Source organism: Heteronotia binoei, chromosome 10 (genome assembly GCF_032191835.1).
Source record: "Heteronotia binoei isolate CCM8104 ecotype False Entrance Well chromosome 10, APGP_CSIRO_Hbin_v1, whole genome shotgun sequence".
NCBI lineage: Eukaryota > Metazoa > Chordata > Lepidosauria > Squamata > Gekkonidae > Heteronotia > Heteronotia binoei.
In genome coordinates, this window is record NC_083232.1 from 66,368,516 (window position 1) to 66,386,989 (window position 18,474).

Genomic DNA, 18,474 nt, shown 5'->3' on the forward strand with positions numbered 1-18,474 from the left:
CCAGAAAGTCCTACTCATTAAAATGGAAACGTTTCTCCGCCTATGCTTCCAAGAATAATTTTGACCCTGCCCGAGCTACCATCTCTCAGGTTCTATCCTACACTCTCCAGCTTTCTAATGCTGGACTTTCCTACTCTTCTCTGAAGGTCCATCTTGCAGCAATATCGGCTTTCCACCCTCGCATCGAAGGCGTGACAGTCTTTTCCCACCACGCTACAAGAGCTTTCCTCAAGGGCATTATTCGCCTACACCTCCCAACTAGACAAATCCTACCGACTTGGAGCCTCTCTCTCGTATTAAGCCAGCTCATGAAGCCTCCCTTTGAGCCTATGGCATCTATCCCACTTCACCTGCTCTCCTGGAAAACGGCACTATTAACTGCACTCACTACAGGCAAAAGGGCCAGTGACATTTGTGCACTCAGGGCAGACTCACCATACACCACCTTCCATCATGATAGAGTGGTTCTCCGCCCTGATCCCGCCTTCCTGCCTAAAGTCGTCTCACCCTTTCATCTAGGGAGACCCTCAACCCTTCCGGCCTTCTTCCAACATCCTTCGGATGCAGATCAACGGGCTTTACACAACCTGGACGCACGTAGAGCCCTTGCCTTTTATATAGACAGGACTCGACAATTTCGCAAAGTTCCAAGTCTCTTTGTTGCTTATGCAACTCATACCAAGGGCAGTAAAATATCTACACAAAGACTTTCAAAGTGGGTTATCGCTGCCATTGAACTATGCTACCAGTTAGCGAAACAGCCAGTCCCGGAGCACATAAGAGCTCACTCCACCAGAGCCGTCGCCACCTCGTCAGCCTTCCTGAGGGGCGTCCCACTAGAGGACATCTGTGCTGCTGCAGTTTGGTCCTCCCCATCTACCTTCGCCTCGCACTACGCACTCGATGTCCGTGCCAGGCGTGATTCATCGTTCGGGCAGGCTGTGCTACGTTCCATCTTTGACTGAGTGGTTCTCCACACTTTACCATGAGTACCTCACTCTCTGTTACCTTTCTTAACCAAATTTATCTTGCTGATCCAGCACCCTCCTCCTGATGGAATAGCTCGCTAATCACCCATATGTGGGACTGCACAGAGACCACGATGAAGATGGACAGGTTTCTTACCTGTAACTGATGATCTTCGAGTGGTCATCTGTGCAGTCACACATACCCACCCAGCCTTCCCCGCTGCTGGACACTTCTCAACTTTAATTTTCCACCTCTTCGGCGGCGGCAAGAAACTGAGTGGGCTAGCGCCTCCCCCTCGTCCAGGCATGCGCAGACGGTGCCTCCTCCCCAGGACGAGGAGAAGGCGCGCCAAATTTAACGCTTAAAGATTGCTTTGAATTCTCTGAGGTCGGGCCCGATCCTGCGGATTACCCATATGTGTGACTGCACAGATGACCACTCGAAGATCATCAGTTACAGGTAAGAAACCTGTCCTTTCAAAGTGCCAACTTAGCTGGTGTCCATTCCTCATACAGCAACTAGAACAACTTTAGTATTTGTTTCTTTTATATTAGCTTCTGAAACTTTCCTGTCAATGTTCTGATACTAACAGGGCATCCTACATTGGTTTGAGGTGACTGTGGAGACCAGTGGGGTGGGATGACTGGCCTGGGGATTCCAGTACTCATGGGGAGGGGAAGATATGACGGTGGGAACAGACAGAAATGTGACGAAAGGCGGCGGAGATGTGTGGGTGTTTGGCCCCCTTCCAGTCTGTGACCCATCCCAATGGTGACAGAGGGTGGGGCCAGGTTGAATTACTTGCCTCTGTCACTGGTGCTATGCAATGTCAGGTCCATAAATAATAAGACCTCAATCCTTCGGTACTTCCTGTGTGAACAGGATATGGACCTGGCATGCGTGACTGAGACCTGGGTACGCGATGGGGAGATGATAGCCCTCTCCCAAGTAGCTTTCCCAGGATATTCAGTCTTTCACGAGTCACAGACTAGCGAGCAGGGGGGAGGAGTGGAACTATTCATATGGGAGGCTTACTCCTTCCGGGCTCTGCCGATGCCAGAGATCGACGGCATTGAATGTGCGGGTCTGAAGTGGGATGTAGGAGAGGGTTTGGCGATCTGGCTGGTGTACCAATTGCCTAACGCACCAGCCAGCACCTTATCGTCCCTGATGGAGGCCACAACAGGCTGGGCGTTGGAACACCCAAGGCTTTTAATCCTGGGTGATTTCAATGTCCATGCCGATGACGTGAACTCCAATCGAGCAACGGACCTAGTGTCATCTATGGCTATGCTAGGACTCTCTCAATTTGTAGCTACACCCACGCATCAGGCCCGGCACATGCTAGATTTGATCTTTGCGTCGGGGGTTACAGTGACCCGAATTACTGCTGATGCATGGTCGGACTACTATGTCCTGAAGGCCCTTATGGATGTACCACTCCAAACTCTTTTAGGCGTATTTTAGATCGCCCAAGGAACCTAATGGACCCAATACTGTTCCAGAGGGAACTGCGGGATCCCTGGCCCCCTGGTAACTCACTTGATGACATGGTTGAGCTATGGCAAAATTGGCTCACCATGGCCATTGATGAGATCGCCCCTCGGCGCCCCCTCTCAAAGATGGCAATGTGGTACAACACGGATTTGTGATTGATGAAACAGAGGCTCAGATGACTGGAGAGGCAATGGTGATGGACTCACGACGAAGCAACGAGAACATCTTATAGAAAGTATATGAGATCCTATGAGATAGCAGTCAAAGCCACAAAGAAAGCTTATTTTGCGGCCAAGATTGCATCCGCAAATTCACGCCCGGCACAATTATTTAGTATTATTCGGACTCTTACAACTCTGCCACAAGGCAGACCAAATCATAGGGAATTGGAGATAGGTTGTGAGGCCTTTGCAACATTTTGTTGCTCCGCCACGACTTCCCTGCCACAATTGAAACAGTAAGTGAACTCGAGGCTCCATGCCTGTTTTCGGGATCGGCTCTAGACAGTTTTACAACACTCAGCTTGGAGGAAGTTGACAGAATCCTCGCAACTGTACACCCTGTATGCCCATCCTGGCTGATTGAAGCATGCCGGATGGATGGGATATTGTAAATAGGCCCCTCTCGGATGGGCTTTTTCCAGAGCCTCTCAAAGAGGTGATAGTCCATCCCCTCTTGAAAAAAAACCAACACTAGTTCCGGCCGAATTGGCATACTATCGGCTGGTCTCGAATTTACCCTTTTTGGAAAAAATTATCGAGAGGGCAGTAGTGTTACAGTTGCAGAGTTTTCTGGAGAACGCTTCCGTCCTAGACCCACACCAGTCCGGCTTTCGCCCAGGCCATGGGACAGAGACAGTGCTGGTCGCCTTAGTGGATGATCTCCAACGACAACTGGATCAAGGCGGGTCAACAGTACTGTTGTTGTTGGACCTGTCGGCGGGGTTCGACATGGTTGACCACCAGTTGCTGGTTCACTGCCTCGCCGATGCAGGGATTCAGGGGTTGGCCTTGCAATGGCTTTCCTCTTTCCTCTGTGGTCAGGGACAAAGGGTGGCGATTGGGGGACGATCATCCCAGAGGCATCTGTTCAATTGTGGGGTGCCTCAGGTGGCGGTGCTTTCCCCAATGCTGTTTAATATCTATATGCACCCCCTAGCCCAGATTGTCCGGAGATTTGGACTGGGTTGCCATCAGTACGCTGATGACACCCAGCTCTATCTGCTGATGGATGGCCGGCTTGCCTCCACCCCAGGAAATCTGGTCCTGGCGCTACAAGCTGTGGTGGGGTGGTTCAGGTTGAGTCGTCTGAAGCTGAATCCAACAAAGACAGAAGTCCTTTGTCTGAGCCACGGTGACCTGGGAAGGGAAATTCCTTTACCAGCCTTTGATGGGGCGCCACTGATATCGGCATCCGAAGTCAAGAGCTTGGGGGTGCTACTGGAGCCCATATTAGCTATGGAGGCCCAGATAGCAGCCACCGCGAGATCCACCTTTTTCCATCTTAGGTAGGCATGACAGTTGACTCCCTTCCTAGAGCACAGTGACTTAGCAACAGTGATTCATTCAAGTGGTCACCTTGAGACTGGACTATTGTAATGCCCTTTACATGGGGCTGCCCATATCCCATATCCTGAATCCGGAAGCTGCAGGTGGTGCAGAATGCAGCTGGTGTCAGGCTGCTGTTGGGTCTCCCTATTTGGGACCATATACAGCCGGGGCTGCGGAGACTGCACTGGCTGCCAATAGTATTCCGGATTCACTACAAGGTGCTGGTTATTACCTTTAAAGCCCTATATGGCCAAGGACCTGCCTACCTTAGGGACCGTCTCTCCCCATATATTCCCCAGAGGGTACTCCGATCTGGATCACAAAAACTTTTAGTAATCCCCAGGCCGAGGAAGGCGAGATCGAAGGCTACTAGAGAAAGAGCCTTCTCTATTGCGCCCGCCCCCCCCCCCCACTGGTGGAATCAACTCCCAGACGATGTTAGAACCTTGCGGGACCTTGCCCAGTTCTGCAAGGCCTGCAAAACAACTTTATTCCGAATGGCCTTTAACCAGAGTACATAGATGCCCAACACCATCGAATGTATGGCATGGAATTTAGCACAAAAACTGTTGTTTTAAAACTGTTGGTTTAAAATTGTACTAATAATTTTAAATGGTAAACTGTTAATTTTAATTGATATTTAATTGATATTATTGTGATTGTTTTTACTGTTTTATTGTTGATATTACAATGCTGTTAGCCACCCTGAGCCTGCTTCAGTGGGGATATAAATATGAAAAATAAATATTCCTATGCTTCTGCATTCCTAGAAACTAGAGGCATGTGGTAGTAAATAAAGCTCTCATACAGTGACAAAAAAAAAATGCCCAACAGCCTGGCCATTCAACCATGCAAAGACTAAACACCTGACTGGGCTAGCAGGGCAGGGGAAAGAGCAGCATGTAGCAGCCAGCTCTAACACACAGGATGCGGCTATCAGAGCCTCAAACAGCTGACAACAAGGGAAGGCCACTTTGAGTGGCAGCATGGACTTTCCCCATACAACAGGAGGGAAAGGGACAAGTGAGTTAGCTCCCTCACTCATATGCAGATCCCTCACTGCCTCTCGGACACTTGCAGCCAGGAAAGTGATGGTGGTGGATCATTATACTGCTAACCTAGTTAGGAGGAGTCTCAGTAAGACCAACCATCTGTGAATCAAAGGCCTGCATTTTCTCATTATGTGTGTTACAAAAACTAATTATCTAACTCATTCCTAATGGGAATGAAGGAATTACCCTGTCTCTGTTTTCTCAACACAAATAGAGGAAACTTTGGAAGCTATTATCTCTTTGACACTTTTTATAAAGGGACTCTGTTTCCAGGCCCACAAGGAAGGTTCAAGATGCAAGATGGGGAAAGATGGGTAAAAGCTGCTTCAGCTGCCCAATCTGCTTGGGAGGGTACTGGTTCAGGTAGGTCCAGATCCTTCTTTAGTAAGCAGAGCACACAAAGCTTTAATGCAGCAGCTGCTTGTATTGAGTCTGAACAGACTGTGTGGTTGCAAAGTTACAAAGTTACACAGAGCCACCAATTCTAGTTGAAACGAAGCAATAACTACTTTATTATAGGAATACATGTCTGATAGATTAAGAGAAAGAGACAGATCTAAACTATATTATCTGGCAGATGGGGATGAATGCAGAGAGGAGCATCCTGCAGCCCCATTTTGTGTGGGTGGAAAGAGGAAGAGAGAGAGAAACAGGAAGGAAGTTGCTTTTCCCTAGGAGTGTTCATTTGCCCTTCAAAAGGAGACTGTGACAATAGAGAGTAAACACGAAGGAGCTTAGTGTGTGCCTGCCTTCCCTGCCTACTCTGTAGTCACTTGCTTCTGGAGGTCTGAGGCACAGGGACCTTGCACCAGGTACTTACAACAAAATCTCTTTGGTGGGGATCCCAAACACAAAGGAACAGCACAAAGAAGAAAATTCATTCCAGGTTCTGCATTGCTAATTAGGTATGGGCACAAACTGACAAATTTGTGACAAATTTTGCTCTGTTCATGGTTTGGGAACTGAAGTCTGTGACAGGTCCATGATCACAGATTTCTGTGAACTTCTACAGCAGTTCATGGGGTTCATGCCAGTTCCTGGTCAGAGCAGAAAACCACAAAAACAGCTGAGTGTCTGGCAGTGCTCCCCACTGCTCAGCTGCTTTGGGCTTTCTTGTGCAGTCCCTTTAATGTTTAAAGGAGTGTTCAAGAAAGCTGGGAAATGGGGAGCAGCCTGTCCAGGGGAAGCCCCTGCCCCTCACTTGATGATCTGGGAGAGCCTGGGCACTCCCCCATCCTCCCCCATTGCCTGAGGATGCCCCCTGGACCGCCCATTGGGAACTCACCCAGGGGGCTAGTGGAGGAGAAGGCTAGCAGTGGAGAAGTGGTGGTCTGCTGAGGCAATTGATGGGGGAGATGGCCACAGTGGCAGCGCAGCCCAGGAGCCCGGAGCAGGAGCAGGGGAGATGGAGTCGGCAGGGAAGGAGACACTGCCATCCAAGGACCATATGGGCTGGGCATCTCCCTTGGCCAGTCCACTAACTGCTAGGCCCAGCTTTGGTGGTTTTGCTGCTTTCTAGAAACCTCATTTAAAGGGACAACAATCATTTTAAACAAGGTTTTCTGAGCCCAGGAACCACAAACCAAAGCAGTCTGTCAGAAACTGGTGCAGTTTGTGGTTTGGCCATGAACCATGAAATGAATAGCATTTTTGAGGTTCATCCCCCCCTTCCCATTGCTAATTACTAATCGAACAGATCTCTGCAGTTGTTACAGGGGCAGGCGTTTGGAGATATTCCTTTTTGAAACAACCTGCAGCCATGTCCTGGGTTCTGTTAATAAACTGCCCATCCTCCTGTATCCCAAGCCTTCTGTACTGGCTGTGGCCTCATAGGGTTGCCAGCCTCCAGGTGGTGGCTGGAGATATCTAGGATTCCAACTGATCCCCAGGCAAGAAATATCAGTTCACCTGGAGAAAATGGCCACTTTGGATGGTGGGCTCTATGGCATTATACCCCATTGAAGTCCCTCCCCTCCCCAAACCTCACTCTCCTAAGGCTCCACCTCCAGATATTTCCCAACCCACAGTTGGTAACCCTATGGGTGAGGTTTCTGATAGAGTGATAGGAGGTGAGCACTGGCATTAGCAGACGCATAAGAACATTGCTGAACCAGACCAATGATTCACCTAGTCCAGCATCTTGTCTCATATATTGGCCAGCCAGTTCCACAAAAGAAAAAAAAATGCCTGAAGAAACAGTGTTTTATTTACTGCTTGTGTGTGTATAAACTACAGGACAAGTAGACTCTCTCTCTCTCCCCCCTATGTTTCCCCTCCAACAATGGCAGTTGTGCAGTGTCTAACTTGAGCAAGGACAAAGCTATTCTCAGGAGTTTCTTCCTATGGAGATTAAGCTGAGCATGTACTTAGTCAGCAAAGCTGCCATGTTGTAGTAAAAAAGAAATCTTGATCCTTGTCTTGGTTGGAGGAACAATGTTTCTTAGCAGCTTGACTGAGAGATCCTTTTATGGCTGCTATTCAAAAGCAGCAGAGCGTATTTGACGCTTGTTCCCAGGGTGTAATGTTTGAAGAAGAAAAAAGACAGCAGGGTTCAAACCTACTAGAAAGTCATATCTTCCGCTCTTTAAGCCCTGAACCCAGATATGTGGCATGGTGGTTACTGAGTGATGAGACAATTGTCCACTGGATATATTCAGTGCTTCCCTTCCCTCTTAAATGTTCACAAATGGCAAGTCCTCAACTCACTTTAGAGATTCTAGTCTAGGACGTGAATAAAAACTCTGCAAGACAGAAGTGCTTTGGGTGTTTCCCCCTTCAGTTAAACCATGGAAAGGGTCAAACTCTGATCTGGTAAATGCCGTGTGCATGAGGAACCACTGGGTTTGGCTGATATCCTGCTCACCAGCCACAAGCAAAGAGCTGATGGTTTGATGATTTGCCCAAACAGATTTGGATGTCTGTGTTGACATCATTACATTACCTGCTTTCTTGCATAATTACAGAGCTTCTTTGCTGCAGCGACTCCCCACCACCACCAATGCATCTAACATTGCTTCCCGTTTTAAAACAGGGGAGGAAATCCATTTGAGTTTTTAAAAATAAAAACTGGGCTCTGTGTGCTTTCAGTCTCTGTCTGTGTGAACCCAGCTAATTTTGAGATCATTTCATGTAATTGCTTCTGGAATAGATGCCTCTAACTGCACATGTACAGAAAGCAGGCAATGCCATCTAGTTAATGTTGGGTGTTTAAAGGATGCATCTGATTGCACCAAGAGGTCTGAATGGCAAGCAGTTCTGTGCTTTACAAGTGTTTTACATTATTAATTAATTCATTTTATTTTATTTCATTCATACTTTTTATTTCATTCATACTTTTTATTTCATTCATACTTTATTTCATTCATACTTTCCCCAGTTTAAAACCTAAACTGACTTACATCATTCTCTTTCCCTCTATTTTATTCTCGCAACAAGTCTGTGAGGTAGGTTAGACTGAGACTGTGTGACTGGGCTAAGGTTGTACAGCAAGTTTCCATTGCAGGGGGACACTCAATTCCTAGTCAGTTTATCATACTGGCAAATTAAAATAAACCTCTTAGGCTGATATGGTCTGTGTTAACAGTCATGTGTAACAGTAACTGAATTATACCTGAAGGACTTACTCTGTTACTTTAATGCCCCACCATGACTACAGAGATACATGCGTCAGTCATTCTTAGTTTTCTCTTGATTTGCTGTGATTTTTCCCAAAACCTGGTTAGCTATGAGCCTTTTTGGAAAGATTGTGGTCAAAACTAGGGTTGCCAATCCCCAGGTGGGGGCAGGGGATCCCCCAGTTTGAAGACCCTCCCCCCGCTTCAGGGTCATCAGAAAGTGGGGGGAGGGGAGGGAAATGGCTGCCGGGAACTCTATAATTCCCTATGGAGACTTATTCCCATAGGAAATAATGGAGAATAGATCCATGGGTATCTGGGGCTCTGAGGGGGCTGTTCTTTGAGGTAGAGGCACCAAATTTTCAGCAGAGCATCTAGTGTCTCTTCCCAAAATATCCCCCAAGTTTCAAAAAGATTGGACTAGGGGGCCAATTCTGTGAGCCCCAGATGAAGGTCCCCCTGTCCATTAATTCCTATGGAAGGAAGGCATTTAAAAGATGTGTGGACCCTTTAAATGTGATGGCCAGAACTCCCTTTGGAGTTCAATTATGCTTGTCACACCCTTGCTCCTGGCTCTACCCCCAAAGTCTTCTGGCTCCGCCCCCAAAGTCCCCAGATATTTTTTGAATTGGACTTGGCAACCCTCGTCAAAACACTTTTAGATTCTATGTGCATCTGCCCCCAAAGTCTTCTGGCTCCGCCCCCAAAGTCCCCAGATATTTTTTGAATTGGACTTGGCAACCCTCGTCAAAACACTTTTAGATTCTATGTGCATGGGAAGATGCAGATTTTTGCAGGTTCCACTCACATTGGTTCCTTTTCCCCTACCTTCATCTCTGCAGGTGCCATTCCCCTCAATTGCAGAGTTGGAGAGGGGGGGGCTTTTTAAAAATTAATTGCTAGATCACTATAGTGTTACAATGTTATTACAATCCGTTGCAACAGTGCAGTATATTCCAGCTTTAAAAAAATGGACAGTAAGTCTTTAGTTATTTCTGTCATTGAATTATCAAGGGAAGGGTACTGGCTGCAAATTTCTGCTTACAACTTTCTCTCTTTATTTAACAATTCGATGACCTAGCAGTCTTGGACAGAACTAAGCTTACTATCCTCTATTTTCATTCTCCAGTAGAAGCCACTGATGCCAGAAATTTAGCCACAGCCAAAGTATTCACAGGGTCAGTACCAGCTACTATGGAAGATGAAGAAACACGGGAAACCTCAGAAACTATCACTAGCCGTATCCACAGATTTCTCAGAAGGGCAGCCAACACACAATAAAAAAAAATGAGATAGTGTTTCAATCATCCAAGACACATAATCTATCCAAGCATGGTATTTCTTGGAATCTACCTACCAAAAGAGCAAAGGGGAAATCATTTAGCCTAGTTGAAAGAAAAGCCTTCTAATATTTAGGGACGATCAGTTGATGAAACTAAGGTGGGCAGGTAAGAGGTACCTTAAAACAGCATAGAACATTGTAATGGACTGAAGCAGTTAGCCTGGGTGAGCAGGAAACAGCTCACTCTGATTGGCTGAGCCGCAGCTATGGATACCAGATGTATTGATTGCAAAGAGGCTTGCAGTGGGGGAATTGCCTCACAGTTCAGTCTGAGTACTGAAGGAGTTCAGTTGAAAATCAACTGGAAGGAGCTGAGAACAGCCTGTGGGTTGAGTTCCTTGAGACAGGAGTGGATTTGAGTTTCTGTCTGAGAGAGTTTATTTGAAAGAAGGGGCAAAACCAGACTCTTTCTGTGTGAAGAAACTCTCTGAGTGGTGACACCCCTGTGTCACTGAAGCAGAGGGGAACTGAAGACTCTGCTGAGGAGATTTGTCAGTCCTTCAGGGCACACTCCTGGTTTAATTAAGAATACTCAAGCACACTGAGAGAGAGACTAGATTCTTGTGGCTGAGAAGAAATCCCAGGAGATAGGCTGGGACACTAGCTGGGTGGGACTGAGACACACAGGATTGAGGGGCTTGTGAGATAGCACTCAAAGGTGTGAGTCCTGAGGTATCACTCTAAGGTCTGGGATGTGTTTGTATGCTAGTGAATGCGTCTGTGTGGGGATATTTCTGGCACATCAGGTAGTCCTCAGTGTGAAAGACAGAGTGTGTGACCCTTTTTTATTTTATAATCCTTCTCTATTTAGAGTGTTTCCTAGGAATAAGAAAGCACTGCCTGCCTGTTTAGTGTTGTTAGTTTTATATATCTTCAGCCTACCAGTAGTTTTTATAGTACTTCAGCTTGCCAACATCTCTGGTGATTAGAGATTGTCTGTTTAGCTGAACTTCTGCCTGCCAACTGATTTTTTGAGCTAAACCAATAACTATTATTTCACTCCCTTCCTTGTCTTTTGTAATCTAATAAATATACTTTTTGGTTTTGACATTAAAAACGTCTGGTGCTTAGTTATTTTCTGACAGGATTTTAATTTGTGTGCCTAAATACTGGGTGAAGGTGACAGAAAAATTCATAGTGGTCTTTTCTGCCAAGCTGACCCTGACTGTCCCTCACATTCATTCTCTACAGTCTCTGACAAAAACCCAATGCCTTCACTCTATCTAAGGACTGTCTAGCAGCCTGTGGGCCAATAGATGGGCGGAATGAAAAAGGCCTTTCACACCTTCCTAAATGTAGCCATGAGAGGTGTCATCTGTTTCCACTCTGGAACGACATTCCAGAGGACTGGACCTACCATATAGAAAGGGTGTGAGACCTGGCTGTTGCTAGATTGATGGTCCTGTGAGGGGGAACCCAAAGGAGAATGTTGTCTGAGGACTGTGATGGGCATGTTGAAATGTGCCAGGAAATGGAGTTTGCTAAACATGAGAGTTTTAGACTGTCAGGGTTTTTAATGGCAATATTCAGCACTTTGAATTGAGCCTTGAAGCAAATAGGTAACCAGTGCAAATGACGTAGTATTGAAGTTGTATAATATAAGTAGCTGATCCCTGACAGGAATTTCACCTCTGCATTTGGTACCATCTGAAACTTCCAAAACATCTTCAAAGGCAGGCCCACATGAAACGTTACTATAGCCCAGCCTGGAGGGTTGCTAGGCTCATTCGGAAGGAGGAGGAGATGGACAGAGGGAGGCAAGGGGCTGACCTTGGTGGAGGCAGGACTCAGCACCAGCTGGTTGTTCTTTTAAAATACTGATGATAGGTTTTACTACTGACATTTTAGTACACTGAATTATTATAGTCATTATATTTCTGATTTTAAATTGTATTTTTAAATTGCTATTGACCTTGGGTTGTCTTTGTAGCAGGGTTTTTTTTTGAGCAGGAACGCACAGGGACGCAGTTCTGGCTGGCTTGGCACCAGGGGTGTGTGGCCTAATATGCAAATGAGCATGATTCTGACACAATGGTGGCATCAGGGGATGCATCCTAATATGCAAATGAGTTCCTGCTGGGCTTTTTCTTAAAAACAACAACAACCCTGTGTGAAATAATGGTGATGTGAGGGTGTGTGGCCTAATATGCAAATGAGTTTCTGCTGGGCTTTTTCTACAAAAAAGCCCTGCTCTGTAGTATGCATGGTAGAAATCTTTCAAATAAACTGCTTGGCTACTTGGTATATTGGTCAAAAGTGGGATGTTGCCTGGATACAATGCCACACGGGATTATTGTAGGTATGTTTAATGTTATATCTCTCATTGGGGCTTGCATGCAAAACTGTGGTTGAATCAAGCTCCTACTGCCAGCCTGCTCTGATTCTATTATGGAAGTGAAGCACTTGGCAAGTATTCAGGTTGTGAACTCCTTTCTGTTGTAGACATAGTTTTCCATGCCGCATTATGGACCACTGTTCAAGAACTGCATGTTCAAAGCTCCCTTTGGAACGAGTTTCAAGGTTATTGTCCATTATGTTAAAGAAGGGCAGAATGTATTTGGAGGCCAACGGAATCGAAATTCAGTTGAATATACAAAGCCAGACCTTTGGTTGCTCTGGTTCAACACTGTCTACTCAAACTTTCAATGCCTCTCAGACTGAGAAAGGTCTTTCCTAACAACTTCTCGCGAAGACATTGTAAATGAAGACGCAGGGGATCTTCTGCATGCAACTCTTGTGCTGTGCTACTGAATCATTTTCATGGAAGCTACACTTCCATCTTTGGAGTGTGAGACTTGATTCCCAATCTTTCATAACAAACTTCTTTCCCATTGAACTGTCAGCAAGCTAATAAAAAACAAGTTCAGGAGAACAGATAGATGGGAAGGGGGTATGGTTCAGTGGTAGAGCACCTGCAGGCAGAGGAGTCCCATGTTCAGTCCCTGACATTTCTGGTTGAAAGGATGACATAGTAGGTGATCTGAAGGAACTCATCCTAAGACTCAGGAGAGCTCTTGCCAGTCAGAGAAGACAATGCTGACCTTGAGAGACCAAAGGTCTGACTCTATATAAGGAAGGCTTGTGTGTGCGCACTTTTTTTAAAAAAGCCAAAATCCCCTGGGAAGAGGGAATTTAGCATGGAGACATTGTGGGGAGGGTATTAGCAGTTAAACAATCTCCCCAATAACAGCTGGTTGAGGAAAGCAGCCAGTGGGGAAATAGTTAAATGCATGGGCACTTCTCCACTTTAAATTTGGTTTACCCTATACAGCTGGGCTTTTTCTAAAGCATTAGACAGATCCTCTTCTCCAGTCAAGACACCACAATGACTGCTTGGGGTGCACAAAGAGGAAGGCACTAGTGGACCACGAAGGCTCTGCTCACTTCTGACTATTGTGGGCATGAGGAGAGGCAACGGGTGAACTTTGTTTGGGTAGCAAAATACCACCTTGTATCCAACCTGGTTGTTCTGAAGAATGATGTGCCCTTAAGTTTTCTGAAGAGTGGGTGGTGATGTCCACAAGTTTCCCCTCCTGCTGCAGCCCACTGAATCTCCCAGCAGTGGTTGGTAGATCATCTGGAACACCATAATGTGGGTCTGCATGGGAGGAGACAATTGCTACAGATCTCCACCCCCTGTAACTTAAATCTTCGGAAAGTGATTGGAAACAACTCACCTTAAACCAGCCCTGATGTTATATGGGAGGTACGGTGGCTCAGTGGTAGAGCATCTGCTTGGCAAGCAGAAGGTCCCAGGTTCAATCCCTGGCATCTCCAAAAAAGGGTCCAGGCAAAAAGGTGTGAAAAACCTCAGCTTGAGACCTTGGAGAGCTGCTGCCCGTCTGAGTAGACAATACTGACTCTGATGGACCAAGGGTCTGATGCAGTATTAGGCAGCTTCATATGTTCATATGTTCACTGTTACATGCCTTACGTGTAGTTAGTTTTCTAGTCTTATGTTTGATAGATTCAGCAGGTCTGTGATCTCTAGCAAACACTTACACACAAGCTCACAATCTTTTCTTCTTCTTCTTCATGTCTTTTAAGTTATGCAGTTTTAGGCTGGAATAGGAATTGCAGAAGAAATTCTGCAATCACGTCTACCAGCACAAAAGTGCAAAATTAGTCCCTTGGTTCATCTGCAGGATTGATTAGGAAACTCCAGTATCTCTGGGGTCTGATGAGCCACAATATTTGATCAAAGCAAAACTCTTCCACTTTTCTGCTTTTTTCTCTACTACAAAATACTGTGTCTACCACTAAAGGAGATCCCAAATGACTAGCATGATCTTTTATAAAATAAATATTTAAGAAAACCATCCAGGAATGAAAAAGTGTTAGAAATAAAAAAGGTTCCTGTATCTCAGTAGTAGTATCATGGCTGTTAATTTATTTTCCTAACCAGGTAGAAGAGAAGGGGTGGAGGGAGATAAGGCTATTGATAAATGGTATCAGCGGATCTGAATAATGTATCAAGAAGGTATACAAGTGCTCTGGACCTGTAGCTAATCTCCCCCCTGCCCGGGGGAATAATACAATGTAATTTCAGCCATTTCTCACAAGTCTGGCATTTTTGATGACACATAACTAAAGATACAAGTGAAGCAAGGAAATTGTTTTAATTAAGTACTTCAGTTGGAGAGTGAATTTTTTAAAAAAGGGAATAGAGTAAAAATGAAATACACCTTTAAAACAATGCTAGCACAATTATTTTCATAAGAAAATAAGAAGATTGATTTCTGCTTTCATGGCAGTCTTATTTATTTATTTAATTCCTCGCAAGCAGGCTCACATAATAAAATCATGTGTTAAAACCAAGTTGACTGATTAAAATACAGAACTTCAGCATTATTTTTTAAATTAATGGCAGTAATTTAATATTTGTTGTTGTTGTTCAGTCGCACAGTCGAGTCTGACTCTTTGCGACCCCATGGACAAAGTCAGGCCAGGCCCTCCTGTCTTCCACCATCCTCCAAAGTGTGCTCAAATTCATGTTTGTTATATCAGTAACACTGTCCAGCCATCTCATCTTTTGCCATCCCCTTCTTCTTTTGCCTTCTGTCTTTCCCAGCATCAGGATCTTCTCCAGGGAGTGCTCCCTTCTCATTTGGTGGCCAAAATATTTGAGCTGCAGCTTTAGCATCTGACTTCCAGGGAACAATTTGGGTTGATTTCCCTTAGGACTGACTGATTTGATCTTCTTGCAGTCCAAGGGACTCTCAAGATTCTTCTCCAGCACCACATCTCAAAAGCATCTCAAAAATTTAATATTACTGCCATCCTAAGCAGAGTTACACCCTTCTAAGTCATTTGAAGTCATTGGATGTAACTCTGCTTAGGATGCCACTGTTATGACTTAGTGATCAGTTAGGCAGAGCAGCTTGTTGTGCTGGTGCACCCCATTGTAGAGTACTGCACGCTCTCAAAATCACATTTATATCTTGATCCAAGTAAGCTGTGACATCCATTTATTAAGGTATTGATACTCTGCTTTTCTCTTTGGGCACCCAAAGCTTGCCTCCATTTTATCTGCACACAACAACCCTGTGAAGTATCTTAGGCAGAGAGGATGGCTGGGCTAAGATCATCTAGCAAGCTTCCATGGCAGAGTGAGAGTGTAAACGTGGGTCTCCCAGATCCTAGTTTGGCACTGTAATCACTATGTAGTCTCTATGACACACTCCAGCCAGCATTCTGTAACTGCTGTAGCTTCAAAACACTCTTCAAGGGCAGCCCCATGTACAGTGCTTTGCAGTAGTCTAATCTAGATATTCAGCATAAATGCAGCATGTTGTAAGGTTGCCAGTCTCCAGGTGGGGCCTGGAGATCTCCCAGAATTACAACTGAATTCTAGACAACAGAGATTGGTTGGAGAAAAGGCTGCTTTGACCAGTATACTGTATGGCATTAGACCCTACTGAGGTCCTTGCCCTCCCCAAATCTCACTCTTCCAAAACTCCACCTCCAAATGTCCAGGAGCTTCCCAGCCAAGCTGGCAACCCTGCAGGAGGCCTGCACAAGATCACAGAATGGGGAAACAATTTGGAAAACCCCCAACCTCAAGTCTCTTGATTTAACATTCTAAGGTCTCTTATGCCCTTGAGCAGGCCAGTGATCTGATCCAGCAGGGCTCATAAATTATGAAAAAAATATGAAAAAGCTCTTTTATGAGAAGATGACAAGTTTCATAAACATTTTACTTTGAAAATGTGTTTGAAGCTATCGTTCTGGTTGGATCTAAAGTATGATCATCTAATCCTTGAAAGTGCTGTTCTGTGCTGCTCCTCTTCACTCCTCATCCTGCTTTTGATGCAGGCAATAATATTTACTGTTTATAAATACGCTGATAAGGCAACTTTACCGCCTCAGTTTCACATGGGTGGAGGACATTTGACTGAAAGCAATCACACGTGACAAATGGTAACATTACCACATCATTTCTTTCTTTCTTTTCCCCTCCTCGCTGCATTCTTAACGCAGCGCCTTTCTCCTCTTTGCAGATGTTTTGTTAAGTCCAGGCTATACCACAGTGAATCAAACGAGTGGGAAACGTTATAATGCCCAATTATACAACTCACTGAATGTCTGCTAAGATGAACAATGGAAAGTACTAGGTCTGCTTTACCCATTTAACTTCATTTAAACGGTTCTTGGCATCAGCGTTGCATTAATGTGATAACTTTTGTATAGCAATTAACAGACTGTGGCAATTTGGAAATGTTCAGGCACCTCATCAAGAAAAGGGCCATGAATGTGAAGTGGGTAGCTGTGCTCTTTGTTAATGTACTGGCTGCTTGGGACTTAAAGCTGCATACTCTGGTTTCTCAAATAATTAAGAGAATGGGCAAAAAACATATATATTATGATGTAATGGGGATGCCATGTGTCACTTAGGTGTTGAAATAGTTCTTGATAGCCCTTCCCAAATAATGTTGGCCAGAGTATCCATTTTCCTTCCACACTCTGGTAATTAGAAGTTCACCTAATTTATAGTAAAGTGGCTAATTGGCCAGCCTCTGATGCTTGGGAACTGGCTGTTGCTTTTATTCATTGCATTTGTTTTGTTTCGCTTTTGGAAAGAAAGATACTTTTGTGGAGGGAACTAGAGAAAACAGCCCTCTTTGCAGTGAAGCATCTTGAATACTTTTCTATCTGTAAACCTTTCTGTCTTTCTGTGGCATGGTTTGCCGTTCTAGTTACCTTGCGTTTGATTTGGTGCAGTGGTTAAGAGAAGTTAAGGAACTGTAATTTGGAGCACCATGTAGGACAGCCAATCTCCAGTTTAGGGAAGGGGATCCTCCAGTTTCAAGGCCCCCCACCCCACATCAGGGTCATCAGAAAGTGTGTGTGGCAGGGGCGGGAAATGTCTGCTGGGCACTCCATTATACCCTATGGAGACTGGTTCCCATAGGGTATAATGGAGAATTGATTTTATTTTGATTTTATTTTATTTATTACATTTGACTTATATCCCGCCCTCTCCGCAAGCGGACTCAGGGCGGCTCACAGTATCATTTACACAGTTAAACTAATAAAATATATAAAACCATAATTTACAATTCACAGTTTAAAAACATATTACAATTTTTAAAAACCATTATATAGTGCTGAATCCATACATTATAAGCGGCATTATCTGTGGGTATCTGGGGCTTTGGGGGGTGTTTTTTGAGGTAGAGGCACCAAATTTTCAGCATAGCATCTGGTGCTTCTCCTCAAAGCACCACCAAATTTAAAAAAAGATTGGACCATGGGGTCCAATTCTATGAGCCCCAAAAGAAGGTGCCCCATCCTTCATTATTTCCTAATGGAAGGAAGGCATTTAAAAGGCACAATCCCTTTGAATGTGATGGCCAGAACCTCCTTTGGAATTCAATCGCATTTGCTCCTGACTCCACCCCCAAAATCTCCAGATATTTTTTGAGTTGGACCTGGCAACCCTAGCATCATGTTTGATTCCACACTTGTCCACATGAAGCCTGCTAGGTGACCTTGGACCAGTCACAGTTCTCTCAGACTCACCTACTTTACAAGGTGCCTGTTGTGGGGAGAGGAAGGGAAGGTGATTGTAAGCTGATTTGAGAATCTTCTTCTTGATCTGAAAAAACTGTGAAAGAGATTTCTGTTATAGTGAGAAGTGGTTAGGATTGCCAGCTCCAAGTTGAAACAATCCTGGAGGTTTGGGGGTTGGAGTTTGGGGAGGGATGTGACACCATACAGTCCAACCTTCAAAGCTTCTATTTTCTCCAGCAGAACTGATCTCTGTAATCTGGAGATCTCTTGTAACTCTGGGAGAAATCCAATGCACAGCTGGAGGGTGGCATCGTCAAGTGAGCTATTATTTCCTTCACTGGCTTAAATTTCTTTCTTGGACTCTAGAGCCCCAAACTCAGGGGACTCACTTCTTTGGTATCTTGTGATGACTGGGTTTGGGTCATGATGATATTATT

The 18,474-nt window shown here is 45.1% G+C and overlaps 1 protein-coding gene and 1 non-coding gene across 3 annotated transcripts in view; both read left to right on the top strand.

The window, feature by feature from the left end:
* RBMS3 (RNA binding motif single stranded interacting protein 3) overlaps positions 1-18,474 on the top strand; it is a 1,175,542-nt gene that overhangs the window by 250,047 nt on the left and 907,021 nt on the right. The gene's annotated exons all lie outside the window — the stretch shown is intronic.
* TRNAA-GGC (transfer RNA alanine (anticodon GGC)) lies at positions 13,727-13,801 on the top strand. The gene has a single exon. It is a non-coding gene; the product is annotated as a tRNA-Ala (tRNA).